The sequence below is a fragment of the Silurus meridionalis genome, chromosome 13, assembly GCF_014805685.1.
Source record: "Silurus meridionalis isolate SWU-2019-XX chromosome 13, ASM1480568v1, whole genome shotgun sequence".
Classification (NCBI taxonomy): domain Eukaryota; kingdom Metazoa; phylum Chordata; class Actinopteri; order Siluriformes; family Siluridae; genus Silurus; species Silurus meridionalis.
Genome location: NC_060896.1, coordinates 25,794,894 through 25,810,457, shown reverse-complemented (window position 1 = coordinate 25,810,457; position 15,564 = coordinate 25,794,894). Strand labels below are relative to the sequence as shown.

The 15,564-nt window shown below is 34.5% G+C and overlaps 1 long non-coding RNA gene across 2 annotated transcripts; it reads left to right on the top strand.

Moving 5' to 3' along the window:
- Nucleotides 1-3,912: 3,912 nt before the first annotated feature.
- On the top strand, nucleotides 3,913-9,496 carry LOC124395816. 2 transcript variants are annotated; one of them, XR_006927683.1, is made up of 3 exons: nucleotides 3,913-4,370; nucleotides 4,747-4,870; nucleotides 6,296-9,496. It is a non-coding gene; the product is annotated as an uncharacterized LOC124395816 (long non-coding RNA). The 2 variants fall into 2 exon arrangements; XR_006927682.1 differs by having other exon boundaries at nucleotides 5,744-9,496.
- Nucleotides 9,497-15,564: the final 6,068 nt, after the last annotated feature.

Below are 15,564 nucleotides of genomic sequence, written 5' to 3'. Positions count from 1 at the left end.
CTCTGGTGAATTCCATGCCCAGGAGGATTACAGCAGTGGTACATAACAATGATGCCCACACAAAATCTTAACACTTTGGACACAGTTTTGACATGTTAACTTAGGGTTTACTCACTTTTACTTATATAGTTGGTTCTTTTCCTAATGCTCCCTCTGGTGCAAAAAGTAGTATACTGTCAAAGGCACAACCATTCTTAATTTTTTTCCATCAGGTTAACTAGGGGTTGACACTCTCCTTGAAACAAACAAAAAATTCCAACATTTATTTAATTTATTTTTGTTAATATTAAAAATACATTTTCGTACAGGACACCCAACTGGTCAGAAATGTTTTGTAATATTTGGTGAAACAGTCACATATCGAAAATTAGACCCTTCCAAAAATGATTAGACTAAATTTTAATAATTGTGTTAATAATTATTAAGTATGTTCACCATTCATTTTCCCATAAAGGTTTCTAGTCAAAACCAATTTACGAGGTGAATCACATTACAATTTTTGACTTAAAGCAAATAAGTATATCAAAATTAAACAAAAAGACAAAGGTCTTTTTGTAGTTAACAAGCTTGCCGAGGGAAAGAAATGTAAATCCCGCACCATTGAGATTGACACAATTGAATTAAAAATGATTATGCATATGAATACGAATGAATCACTAATACAGTCGCCTTGATTACGTCATTGCGATGTTTTACAGCAGTGGCGGAGCTGAAGATTTCTTTTGGTTGTCCAATATTACTCGCTGATTGTTGGAATTTTCTGCACAGCATCATTGGTAATGTGCAAGTGACTCAAACTGGGCTCACAACAGGCCTGTCTTCAAAGGTTCAGTTATTGTTAAAAATCAATTTCACTAAGAAGAAAATCAGCTTTTTACATAAATATTTATGTCAGTCAGGGCTGTGACTGTAAATCGGACTACTTTGTAGCATTTCATGAGTTGAATATGCTCATAGGGCAAACTTTCATGGATTTTTCTTGCACTTCACCCTTCAAATGTCCCAACTGTGAAATGGCACTACTATGACTTGCAAATTACCACTTACAATGATTTTGGCACACAAATGCAGTGGGTTTGACTGAAAGAAGGTTTAAACCATTTGAAATGATCAAAAAGTTAAAATTCCATGAACAATGATGATGCATTTATGATGTGTAAAGTTTACAATAACCTGATGACCTTTTATGGCCTTTGTCTAGTTCCATTAAAAAAAGACTGTTTAGATATTTTTAGAACATCCCCATTTTCCAGTTTTTCATTGAAATTTAAGCAGTTCAAGTCAAGTGAATAGCTTTAAATAAAACAAAAGTTAGCGATAAACTGTCAGAGGTCAAATATTTTAGGTTACCAAAAAGTGAAAAATAAAGTACATTTCAGAGTTATACAATTTTTTTTTTGCCTGTTCTGTAGTAATGGGAGTAAATCAAGCAGTAAAAGTTGATTCTAAAAATTGCTACAGGTGTCTCAAATGTTGCTGATTGCTTACCCAAAATTACAAACCCTATAAAAGCTGTGTTGGAGGTCCCTGGTGGTCTAGTGGTTAGGTTGGAACAGATTGTGTTACTACACTCTCTTATACAACATTTTGACAGTATTGTACTCCAGAAAGTAGTATATTGCTTGAAAAAGTTGAAAAAGGCAATTACAAGACATAATATTATAAACCTTAAAAGTGTAGATCTTTGTCACATTCCATACTGGCTTCTCTTTTGCCTTTTTCTCCCCTTCTGTCTTGGCTTTCTCCAAGTTTAGGTGCTGCTACCATTCATTGGTGGGTTGCAGAGGATTGCTGCAACAATCAGGGATGCCGACATCTCAAGGGAGGATTTTAGGATTAAAGCACCTCCCATAAAGGGGTGGAGGCATTAAGACAAAGTGGTAAAGTGGTTGATGATTATAAATGCTGTTTGTTTCAGAGTCCACCGACCTCCGCTATTACCCACTGTTCTGTTTGCATTCCATTAATCCTTGCTGTTTGTTCTTACATTTCTTATCTCGTTGTGTATATAGTCCTGTTTATAATTATTGTAATTTGCATTATAAACAGGTGAAAGAACTCATAAACAAAGCTTATTTTCTTATTTATGTCCTTGTCTTCTAAATACCATCACAAATACAGCACACCCCTAGGAGTTAATAGGGGATTGTGACACTATAATTTTACATTTACATTTGTGGTATTTAGCAGATGCCCTTGTTCAGAGCCCTTGTTTTTACGAAAGTGCTAATTTAATGGTTCAGGAAGAGATAGGTTCAACTGGACAGAAGACACATTTATAAGAACTTCTGCAAGTTCCGGAAAAACTTTTTAAACAATATTTGATTTCTTTTGTTAAAAGAATGCTACAAGTTTTAGATCTACAAATAGGCAGCTTTGAGTCAAAAGTACGTATCAAAAATACGATTTTGCTAAATAAAATAATTTAATTACTTATTATTTTTGTCCAATTATTCCAATTCATTTCAGATTACATTGAGTACACTGCATACATTTCAATAAAAACTGAAAAAAGGAGGGGTTTTAAATTTGTTTTACTGTAATGTATATAATTTCAAACCATACATATTTAGATATTTGATTGCTTCAGTAAAACCCTTTTTTTCATTGTAGATACACTTTGCTGAATAAAATCTCTGAAACTGCTTTGGGACATATGAAAAAGAACAGATGTGTGCTTTCTCATTTATTTATTCATTATTCCTACATTGAGTGTTCTAAATAGTAGTAAGTGAAACGTATACTCATACCTATGAATACTCAAGTTTATTGTTTTTACCACTAGATGGCAGCAGTGAAAGGCATTCTATGATGTAGTTACACTGACCCTAATTTATTACAATATGCCTAAATATGGTCCATACTAGCTTATTAGTTCATTATGTAGAGATTGCACTGCTATTTTTCAAATTACTCTCTTAATTTTAAAGTTTAATTCTACATGCCAGAATGTCTGTAAGGCTTTCGGCTAGAAAGTGGCCAAAAAATCGCCAGACATAAAGTCAAGCACAGTGGGACCATAGTAGGATCATTAAATAAGGGATTTCATCTGAACATTTTCTATCAAGGCCATGTCTATTATAATCTAATGATATGAGTCTGCATTTATAATATGTTATAACTGTCACTATGTATAGTTTTATATTGGATTTATCTACTTGATTCAGCTTCCCTGAAGAAGATAACCTTCTGATCAGCAATGTATGGGTTGTTACTATAATGCATTATAAATAGTGTACATAGCACTTTGTCATCGCAAAGGAAACAATTTTAGAATTATGTTTACTTAAAAGCAGACTCACCTATTTCTTATTGTGTACATTTAAGCTCACCAGCATTAGTTTTAACCATGATTTATCAACATTTTTATACATCTTTAACAAGCAGACATGTAATTTTGACATAGAGGCCAAACCGATGTAATGTGTCCTATAAAACGTGCCTCCTCCCATGTCTTTTTCTCCTGATCCAATATAGCAGAGACATTATTACAAATAAAAGCTCAAGAGATAACACACTCTAAATCATTCCAGGCACATTTGGTCATAGCCACACAGTTGTATTTATTTGGCTGATTGACACACCACTTAAAATAAATACTTAGTTGTCAATTATCCCAAGTCTTCTAATTAGCCCAATCCAGGCATTAGTTAGGTTTTCTATACCCAGTAAAATTCTGGTTTTGCTTATCTGTATTGATGGTAGCCAAGCCTCCATAATTTTCTAGAATAATCTAGAAATCTTGTCTCACCTGTATTGGTGTTAGGGATCCACCAGCCACACCTCCACCTATCACTCCAAGCAGCTCTCCCACTTACTAATCAGCTACACCTGGCCCTCATCAGTTCTCACACTACATAAACCCCGTTCCTCCACCAGCTTATTGTCCGTTTCACAGCTTAGGCTAAAGAACACGGTCGGACTACCCAAGCATCTTTGTTTGGTTTATCGTTGCTTACGAGACTCTGTGTGTTTGGTTACTACAGTCTAGTCACAGCTTTCACCAGGATTAGTTTACCTGGCGTTTCTGGGCTGTTCGCTGTTTTCTGCTCTGCCCTGTTGTGTTTTTTCATTAAAAAAACCTTTGTGGATTTCACTTCGGTTTCCGGCACGTTCTTTTCGCCTGATAATTGGATATATGTTAATACCAGTGTAGAATTTATAATTGGATAAATTATAGCTTTTTCATTTCTTTTTTTTCCGTGCTTCATTTTAATTCCCTTGAGTTGATTAATGAAAACAACATGCTTAAGGGCATCAATTAGTTCACAGGGGGCAATATGTGCATCAATTCATAATTAGCATTTTTAGAAAACATTTTTAGAACAGTTTTCCCAGTTTTAAAAATGATCATTAAATACTACAATATGGTAAGTACATTTATTGTGGCCTTACCAAAAAAGCCAGACACATAATGCAAAGCTTTGTCTCAGAACTTATTTAAATATGTTTGACTATGTACTTGAACTCTTAAAGTTTAATTATTTACATAAACCCTGTAGTTTAGAATGTGATGTTTAAAGGCACATTGCTGAAATTTTACTGAAGGCATATTGACATATTACTGAAGTTTGACTAGGTACTTTTAACATGTGAGATTTTGTGTAATCCCTGCTATAATATATATATTAGGGGTCTTACAATACACGTATTTTTTACCAAAATTTCAGATTCAATACTTAGTCTTTTGTTTCTAATTGGAGTCATTGTCTTGTTACTGAATTAGTTTGTTCTTGTCTCAATTAGCCGCGACATACGCAAATAGCGTTGTCTGCAGGATAGGCAAGGAGCCAGGGCATGCCATGGGCCCCGGTGGATTCACTGTCACAGATGGACATCTTGGATTCTCTTAAGCAGCGGCCACTGAAAGGTAAGCATATTTGCTTTAGTATAATTAGTGCTTGTGGGAATGACTTGGGGTTTGTCTGTGGTAGTCTAAACACCTGTAATGCTTTTTTTAACCAAAGAACACAATTAATTATTAAGAACATAACTAGTTAACAGACTTTTGATCTCAAAGCTATAGTTAGTCCCCAACGCAATTGCCCCACTAATCCATGGCAACAACCTCTTGGGGGTGGAAGGAGTTGGCAACCATCCTATATAGATCAGTCTCAGGTCCCTGTTCAACCTCAGGGACAAGTTAGTGATTGTGGTGCACCCAATCAAGGTTATTAAGGGTGCCCAGAGAATCCTAAAGGAGAGGCTCAACTGCCACTTTTAACAACTAGGCCAAATTATGCAAAACACCTCCCCATCCACAGCTCGAGTGTGTCTCAAAACTAAAAATAGAACAGCTGTACTGCCCATTCTGGTATATTAACAAACTCCTGTTGATTTAATAGGGAGAGATGCTCTTTGTAAATTACAGTTACAGATATGGTGTTTTCTCCTGATGGGTTACATAATAAACGGGTAAAGACACAGATGGTGATGACTTCGGTTGGTACAGTGAGGGGTTGATGTACAGAAGAATGTGAATAAATGGGCTTAATATATTGAAGCACAACTACCTGAAGCTAGACTACCTGAATATCTGAATATTATTGTACTATGATCGATGATTTTACTTGCGATCCAGAATTAGAAGAGGCATAGCAATAACAAATGGAGTAAATAAAGGTACCATGTCAGTATTTAATCATTGGGAAACAAGTGGCAGCCATGCAAGTATGCAATTGTAAATTTTTTGAGAAATTGTTTTAAATGCCTTATTCAGTTCTGCATGTCTCTTTGTATATAGGTAAAGGATGGTATGCAAAAGATCCTGGTCCATGATGAAATCTGTACATAATATTTCATGGGAAGTCTACACAACATTCTTTAATTTCTCAATCAAGAGATAAGATGTATATTAAAATTTTACTCCAATGATGGGTACTCCTAGTGAAGTAATGCTTGTAGATGGTAAGCAGATGCAAACAACAAGTGTATCCAGATATGATGAGTTATTCTCTGAAATGGAGAATAAAGTGCCAGCTGAACTATGGTCTCAGCATGACACAGATGAAGGGTTAGTACAGTCAGCCAGTTGTGCCGGTCAGCTGAAGTTGGGCCAGGTACTTTTTTGCCTCAAAGGCAACAGCATCCATTACACCCTGAAGCAGAACAGGGTATTCATAAGACTATAGAAGGTTTCCTAAAGGCCGGAGTTTTTATTGAGATGCCCAGCTTCTGTAATACACCAATATTGCTAGTTGCTAAAGCTGGCAAGGAGATGTTGGAACTGAACAGTTGTAGGTATAATATTATTTGTTCTGGGTTTGCTGTATTATTGCATTATTCCTGTTATCAGATCTCTTTTTATAAAGGCAACCATGAAACAGATGGCAGTGATGTGGGGACCTCCAGGCACAGATGAGCAGCTTGTGGACTCTCCAGAGTCAGCTGGAAATGTAAAAGATGCTTTCAAATGGCTCCCAGAGGTCTGGAGTGAGTGATGAGTTTCTGGACAGGAATGGAATCCATAAACAGCCAGCAACTCTAGTTGAAGATGAGCTAGAAGGCGTAGCAGCCACGGCACCTCTGCTAAATAAATTACAGCAGAGCACATTGAGTGTCAGTCAAGAAGGACAAAATATTGTCACAGGAAGTGTAAGATTTACAGAGCCTCTAGAGGTTATACTTTTGTTGAGAGAGGACTTCACTGATTTTTCCTTAGGTATTATATTGCAAGATAAGAACATGGACTGGGATACATTGGATTCAGAAAACACAGAGGCCTCGAAAAGACTCAAGAAATCAAACAACCATAAATAAGACACTCACCAAAGAGACAACAAACAAACCCACACAGATCTAGATTCAAATACAAATATAAAGATAGACAAATACCAAGACAAATATAATGAATACACAAAACAAAAAAGGAGCAGGTGGGAGACATGAAACAGTTAGGGGTTAGGGAGTAGGAGATAGGGAGTAGGGGATAAGGGCCCAGTGGCGGCATCTAGTGGCCAAAGCAAAACCAAACAACCCAAAATGTCCAAACGCTGACACATATACATTCATAAATTACTCACACATACTCACATACACATATATGCTATACATGTTCTCACACATCTACACTTATATCCTGCAACATACACAAGTATTGTTTGTATGTATTATTATTTTATGAAGTTTGATTGTACTCACTTTACTGATAATTTATATGCACTTATTTACTTATTTACTCCATTAATATGACTTTATGATAGGTTTACTCAAGATACACTGGATGATTTTATGCTGGATTAATGACACAGGTATTAACTATTTTGCCTAAAGTATATTATATAAGTTTATAGTTATTTGTCTACTGTACTGAAAAACTGCTGGATAATAATGTAAGTGTATACAATAGCAAGAATTTGTTCACATGACATATGCACTAATTGGCTGGATGAGGGATCTTTTACTCCTTCCTAGTCAAGTGTGAGGGGAGATGTTTGGACCTGAGTCATGGAAGAGAACAGAGTAGAGGACTGGTTATTGTGAGTAAAGATTGGGGAGGTCACGTAGGTTTGTGTAAAGAACTGGACCTCTGGTTTGAGAGAACTGGACCTCTTCATTGTTCTTCTCTGTTGATACATTTTTAGGTTTGAGTGTTAAACTTTTCAAACCTCAGAGTAGGGAATATATGGTGTTTTTGTAGCACATATCATATTATTAGTTATTGTATCACATCTCACATTCACAGTGTTATTTCGTTCTGTTTGTTAATCACTTTTTGTTTATTAACTACTTTTTAAGATGTTTGTAGACCACTCAGAATAACCAAGGTACTCAGTACTCAGTATATCCACAGTAAGCCCTAATGTGTGCGAGTGGGTGAAAGCATGAGTTTCATTTATGATCAGTAGTTTTGTTGCCAACCTCATAGAGAGTTCCATTTCCTGCATAGTGAGTTTTGGTTCAGGCCAGTACATGCCTGATTATAAAAAAAAAAAAAAAGATGAAAGTGTTCTGCCACTATTAGATCATTAAAAGGAGAAAGCATTGTACATATTAAATATGTGTGTGTGTGTGTGTGTGTTATAAATAATAATAATAATAATAATAACAATAATAAGGTGTATCCCAGCTTGTAGATGTAGATGTGGTGAAAGTGCAATTTTAATTCTGCGCCCTGCTAGAAATGTAACGTTTGATGAGCAGTGTATAGATTGTAAATACAATGTGTCATAAGTATTTGACATAGCACTTTGTCACTGTTAAAGACACACAAGTTCAGAATTATGTTTACTTAAAAGCAGATTAGACTTTTTTATTGTGTACATTTCAGCTCACCAGCTTATTACCTTTATAATGCATCGTCTATTGTTTCCAACCATGATTGAGCATGCATACATGATTATTATACATATTCTAACATGCATAATAATATACTGGCATAGAAGAAGCAAAATAAGAGACATTTTGGAAGAAACAATGATAATTAAACATACAGCAATATAAAATTACATTGTCTTAAGCCAAAAATTACACTATAGACATTAACATAAAACTATTGGCTATACCATAGTCATTACTAGACAATGAGCAATATTTAAATGCATAATAAATATTTTTATAATTTAAAATGCATATTCATAAATAATTATTACAACGTGTTTAATTATATGAATCTATTAAATTGTTATACGTTTGTATACTGTAGTTCATCATGTATATTCCCTTCACAAAGCAGTTCAACAAATTGTGTGCACAATACTGTGGAAAGTCTCAGGCCTCCTCTAGATTTATTGTTAAGTGGCTTTGCTGATGCAAAAGTATAATTTTATGTCTGTCAAATTCTGTGATCTTCGGCATTTTGAATTGAATAATGTGATGTAATGTTGGTATTATTAGCAAGCTATTAATGAATTTAACTCATACAATATATGCATGTAATGTAATGCACAAGCGTGTCTTGCACAAGTCTGGTGTAATAGACTTTTTCACAGCAGCCATTTTTACATGGACAAATACAGGTGTTAGCAATGACATTAATTAGGCCTCTTTTTTATTTAGGTTTACAAGAGCCAGGTTCCTGCTATTGCTCAAGTATAAGGGGAGGTCACACTAAATAGGCATTTTTTTCAGATATTTTTCTTTTTGTTTCAATTGTCAGTACAATTTTTCTATATTGTCTGGTTGCATTTTACTAAATAAATAAATGGGAAACTAAAAAATTATTTATGGTCAGAAGATCAATGCTGAAACAACAAATCTAATGATGGCCTAAGACTTTTGCACAGTAATATTCCTCTATACAAACTGCTTTCTTATACAGTTGACTGACTGACTGACTAATTTAATAATTTTTTATCATTCTTCACTATACTGTCCTTCAGCAAAAAAGTTCTAACATATTTGTTGTTTGATTATTAATATATATGTTATAAAGCAAATCCAGCAATGAGACATATGTACATATTCTTCTTTAAGGAACCTGTTCTCACTCATGAAAAGAGATCTGTTCAGAAAGATGACAGATATGATTAAATAAAATACATGTTACACCAACAAATTGTCTCATTCATATTTTGACATCTATTTAGAGATCTATATACTACTTTACCTCAGTAGCAATAGAAATTAAGCTTCTCATAGCAATTTCTGCTCTCCCAGACATTATTACTGACATTGTAAGCTCCACAGCTGTAGAGTTGAGGTGTACATGTCAGTGATTCTGGTATCCCCAGCAGCTCCCCACTCATCCAGGTCCAATTTCCATTAAGGAAACGCAGACCCGTCCAAACGCTGTCATCTGGGATCTGTTTGGGATCATTGCCCGGCAGGTGTAATTTTGACATAGAGGCTAAGCCAGTGTAATGTGTCCTACAAAACTCACGTGCCTCCTCCCATGTCTTTTCTTCTTTAACCAATATAGCAGAGACATTATTACAAAAAAAAGATTGAGGGTTCCGACACTCTAAATCATTCCAGCCACATGGGGTCAAAACCACACAGTTCTGGGCATTGTTGTAATTATTTGGCTGATTAGGACACCACTTAAAATAAACACTTGGTTGTCTATTATACCAGAGCCAAATGTTTGTATTAACTGGGCTTCTAATTAGCCCAATCCAGGCATCAGTGAAGTTTTCAATACCCAGAGGAATCCAGTTTTGCTCATCAGCAGTGATGGTAGCCAGGCCTCCATAATTTTGTGTGCAGTACCTTTGAGCTTCAGTCCAAGTCACTCTTTTAGGAACATAAACATAATCTCTCCTCAGAGTTTCAGCTATCCCACCAAGGAACAGCAAAAGAAATACAGAAACGTTCATTTCAGCAGTGAGGATTCTAAGAAATGTAAATTTTTTCAGGTGTCCTATTTATATAGCTCAGATTTTTCACATTTGCATTGCATTTACATTCACGTCCTTCAGAAAAAAAAGGATTCTCTGCAACCTTATTAACAGACAAGATAATTGTACTAGTTAGACGCTGTACTAATTATAAAAAATGGCATGTTTATGGCCATCAATCATATCACGTGTTGGTAGAATGTGCATGGATGCAGTATTATCATTTTTTTAACATGTACAGTAGTATTTCCCGTTTTAAGAATGATCATTAAATAGTACAATATGGTAACTACATATCCTTTTCTCCAGTAGCTTTTCTCCAACTATTGATCTGGCCCAGAAAAGATTGGAGGTTAATATCAGACAAATAGGCCAAAAAAGAATCACAAGAAATAATGCAAAGCTTTGTCTTAGAGCTTCTTTAAATATGTTTGACTATGTTCTTGAACTGAAGTTGAATTATTTGCATAAATCCTGTGGTTCAGACTGTGATGTTTGACGACATATTGCCAAACATGTATAAAGGTGTTGACTAGGTACTTTTAATAGAAATAATTTAGTTCAATCACTTGTACTTTATACACACACACACACGCACACACACACACACACACAGTCAGTATAGCCACATTATATTGCCAAAGGATTGCAGACACCTGGTCATAAGTATAGAATAGTGTATAAGTAAGTATAGTATACTGCTTTTTGAGCATTGCATTTCACATTTTTGTTGTTTGCTTACTTTGCATTTTGTAAATCTATCTATCTATCTATCTATCTGTCTGTCTGTCTGTCTGTCTGTCTGTCTGTCTGTCTGTCTGTCTGTCTGTCTGTCTGTCTATCTATCTATCTATCTATCTATCTATCTATCTATCTATCTATCTATCTATCTATCTATCTCTATCTCTCTATCTATCTATCTGCATTTATAATAAATGAATCCCAACTGTCCATTCTCTTCATTTCAAGGCTTTTCTCCTGAGTGCGGTGCTCCCAAGAGTGAAAGTGAAAGGTTTTTTTTGACGTTTCTATTCAATCAGATCTTAGCCGTCACATCAAGTATTGCCATAAGAGCAGCAGTGTGAGGATTGTGGGCTTTTTTTAATTATAAACTCCATGTTGCTTGAAGCTGTTGCTTTAACCAATCAGACTGCGATTTGACCATTTTAAAGCCCCCTCACAGACATACGAACACGTCTGCATTTTCACATCCTTTGATTGGATAGTCAAAGCGCGCCAATCAGAGCAACCTGCATCTGCTGCAAACTGCACAAGCTCAAACATACTGCATTTGTGTGGATTTAATTTAATCATTTAATAGCAAAAGAAATAGATTTGGTAGCAGATACACTTACAAGGACATTTACACGACCGACTTTTCAAAAAAGTTTGACATTGTGTGGAAAGGTAAGCCAAAAGAGTTCAAAACAGTTGTACTTTTTCATGAACCATTTATACTTGTGTTTTCTGTAGAATTTGCACAGAGACACACAATTTGCCTTCATTTTAAATCACCAGACAAACGTGTAATGCACGGAAAATCACACTTAGGTACACATTGAATGTTCTGCTAGAGATGATGTATGCGGGTGGTGCAGCTGTGGCTGAAAGAAGACTTGTGTTGCATTGGGTTCCTTGCTTTAGTAATGGCTTTTATTCTCACTGCATCAGATACCTGTTACCTGTCTGTGTTAGTATTGGTGGTTTCTCAAACCGTGGAATCAAAATGATGGGATGAGAACACTATATACAGTATATATATATATATATATATATATATAATTTCACTCTTAGGCTTTCACACTTAGGCTTTCAGTTGTGTCCAACCTGAAACAATCCACATCTTAATACATTAGCTGTTATAACCACTAGATTTTGGAGTGTGGTTGTGGTGATTTGATCTCATTCGCCAACATGGGTTCATTGTTCAATATATTATTAATCATGTCTCCTATCTGCTATGTAAAAGTTCATTTAATATCAACCATACTCTCTTAACTTTTTTGTTTTTCACACAATTTTGTGTCTGTGAAAATCTTAACAGATCAGCAGTTTCTGAAATACTCAAACAAACCTATTTGGCACAAACACCTATGCCATGGTTAAAGTCAGAGATCATTTCTATTTCAGTTTTGGTGCTTTCTTTGTAAGGTCAAAAAACCTACACATCAAAATCTTATCCTATAACTTATGCATTGCATACATTTAATTTACATGCTATTTGCATACAGTGACGTGGAAGAAAGGGGCATAAATTAAAACTTATTGACCAAAGTCACAGCTAATATTAAAGGTTGAAATAGAAGCACACACGAGTTAAAAAGCAGGTGATCCAACATAATAAAGAATTTATATTTTTTTGTAGATAAACACATATTGAGGTAAAATTATATGTTTGTTCTCACTTGATTTAAATAGATTGATCTAGAAATAAACATTAGATAGACTTAGATACTGAATTAAAAATAACTCAACATAAAAGAATAGCAAAGAAAATATTAAAAGGTGTTTTATATTAGCTTTGTTAGATTTTGGTAAAGAATTAGTAGTCTGTCATATGAAAAACTTTTGGACAGGACGGGAAATTGTGTTTTTCACAAATTAAAGAGCTTTAAAAACATATCCTTGTTACTTAAAAAAGATTAAACTATTTCAATGGTTAGAAGGTTAGGTTTATATAAAGAAACACATATGGGGAGGAGCTTTTTTTTGTTGGTTTTTTTTGTTTTTTCTTATCCAGTTTTCTGACAATAATTGCATTTTGGTTCATCTATACTTTACTGAACACATTTTGAAATCTTCATAGTGACCCTCTCTTACAACAGTGTAATTAGCTGTATATCTCGGTGTCTACATCTGAATATGGAAACCACCATACAATAATACTGAACTTTAATTTAATTAAAGACATGTTTAAAACGAGACATCCTTCTTGCCTCACTTCTTTATTTGAAAAAACGTATTGGAGTAAGTGCAAGAAATCGACTTTGTTTTCTTCTTCTGAGAGAAAATTTACATTGCGATTTCCTTGGTTTTACATACAGGTCTGTGACTTGTTTATTGTGGCCTGACTAATGCAAATTTTGTTTTTTTTGTCCATGTTTTCGTGAAACATGTCCATTCTTTAGTGAAACCTTTCCACTAAGATGTAACGAACTTTTCCACTAAGATGTAAGGAATTTCTACTAGGATTTAAGGAACTTTTCCCTGGTGGTCTAGTGGTTAGGATGCGGCGCTCTCACCGCTGCGGCCCGGGTTCGATCCCCGGTCAGGGAACCAACCATTAGGGTTGCATAAACCTTAGTGCCCGTCCCAAGCCCGGATAAATGGGGAGGGTTGCGTTAGGAAGGGCATCCAGCGTAAAACGTGCCAAATCAAACACCTGTGGAGACCCCCTGATGGGAGAAGCCGAAAGTAAGTTTTATTTAAGGAACTTTTCCACTAGGAAGTAAGAGAATATTAGTATATGTATATTTTGTCTAAGAAATGTGTATATGCAATATGTAATGTACCTCAGTAAAAGGCAAAACTTTATGAAAATGTATAGTAACCTAGATAAATCTTTTATATACCAAATAGATTTATTTTTTCATACAATTTTTGGGGCACAATAACAAACAATCCCTTGGGACATTTGGATCAGCTATTTATACTTGTGCATATTTGCAACCATTATAACAGGTGTGTATTTGTGCCACAAAACAATCAACAGAAACCTTCACCTGAGTAATAATTGTCATGTAAAGCATGCGTAGGTAAGAGCCCGCAATCCTAGGAACGGGCAAATACTAGGCGATAAACACACCCAAGAAACAAACTGGCTCGTAATCAATGGAAAGCGTTGCCTGGGCTCAGAAAAGTTAAAGCTTTTAAGTTGTTTTGTTTTTTTTTCAATTGTCCCCAAGTGTGAAACAGCACTACTATTACTTGCAAATTACAACTCTTAAGTCAACATGAATGCGGCAAAAATACAGTGGGTCTGATTGAAGGAAGATTGTAAGCATCAGGATGCACCAAAAAGACAGTTAAAATTCAATGAACATTAATGATGCTCATGTGTAATGGTTTTGTATTGGTCAGATGGGCCTTTGTCATCTTTTATAAGAAATAAGAGCGTTTAGATTAAAAAAAAAAATAGTTTTATTTACTTTTTTTTTTTGTATAATTTTGTTAATATATATTATTTTATGTGAATACATATTAAGATATTAGAATGAGTTTTTTTATTAATTATTATTATTATTATTTTTATTATTATTATTATTTTTATTATTATTATTATTATTATTATTATTGTTGTTGTTGTCTTATTGTAAATTTACTTTGCTAAAGAAAATCTCAGAAATGTTATAAAAACTGCTTTGGGACACTTACCATTGTTAAAAATGATATTCAAATAAATAATAGAAAAGAAACAAATGTGTGTTGTTTTATTTATTTTTCAACATTTAGTATTCTATATAGGTAGTAAGTAAAATGTATACTCATACCAATGATCTTCACACTGAAGTTCAGCGTCTTCACCACTAGATGGCGGCAGTGAAAAGGCATTTTATAAAGCGATGCATTTTTTCCCCCACTGTTCATACAGCCTTTTCAAAATAATGGCACTGGCCGTAATTTATTGTAATATGCCTAAATATGTTCCATGCTAGTTTATTAGTCTATCATTATTCATGATTATTATCACTCCCATAACTGTAAAGTGCAATTCCAAATAATTTCAGTAAGGCTCTCAGCTTGGATGTGGACAGAAATAAAGTCAAGCACAAGAAAATCTCCATCACATTTTATTTATATATATATTTTTATATATATATTCAGTGTCATCTTTAATTAAGAAATTTGATCTGAACACTTTCTCTAAAGACCATGTCTATAATGATGTGGATGCATTCTCTGGATGCATTCATAACATGTCAAACAGTACTGTATAGTGTTATATTTAAATGTTTTATCTTTTGCATATGTTTTAATGCAGTAATTAGAATAATATATGTTATGTATCCCTGCATGTTAGAATGATGAGGTCAGAGTGCAGCTTCAGTCTTGATTCAGCTTCCCTGGAGCAGATTGTGTTGGCATTGGTGCTGGGAATGTAACTTTTTACCTTATGATAAAAAATGTATGAATTGTTTAAATAATCCATTATAAGTAGTGCATCCATGTTTATCCATGTTAAAGAAACATACATTTTAGAAGTAAGTTTAGATTTCAGCTCACGAGCAAAATACTAGTTTTAATGCAGCCATTTGTTTGCAACCAAAATATCCGAATTGATATGCCT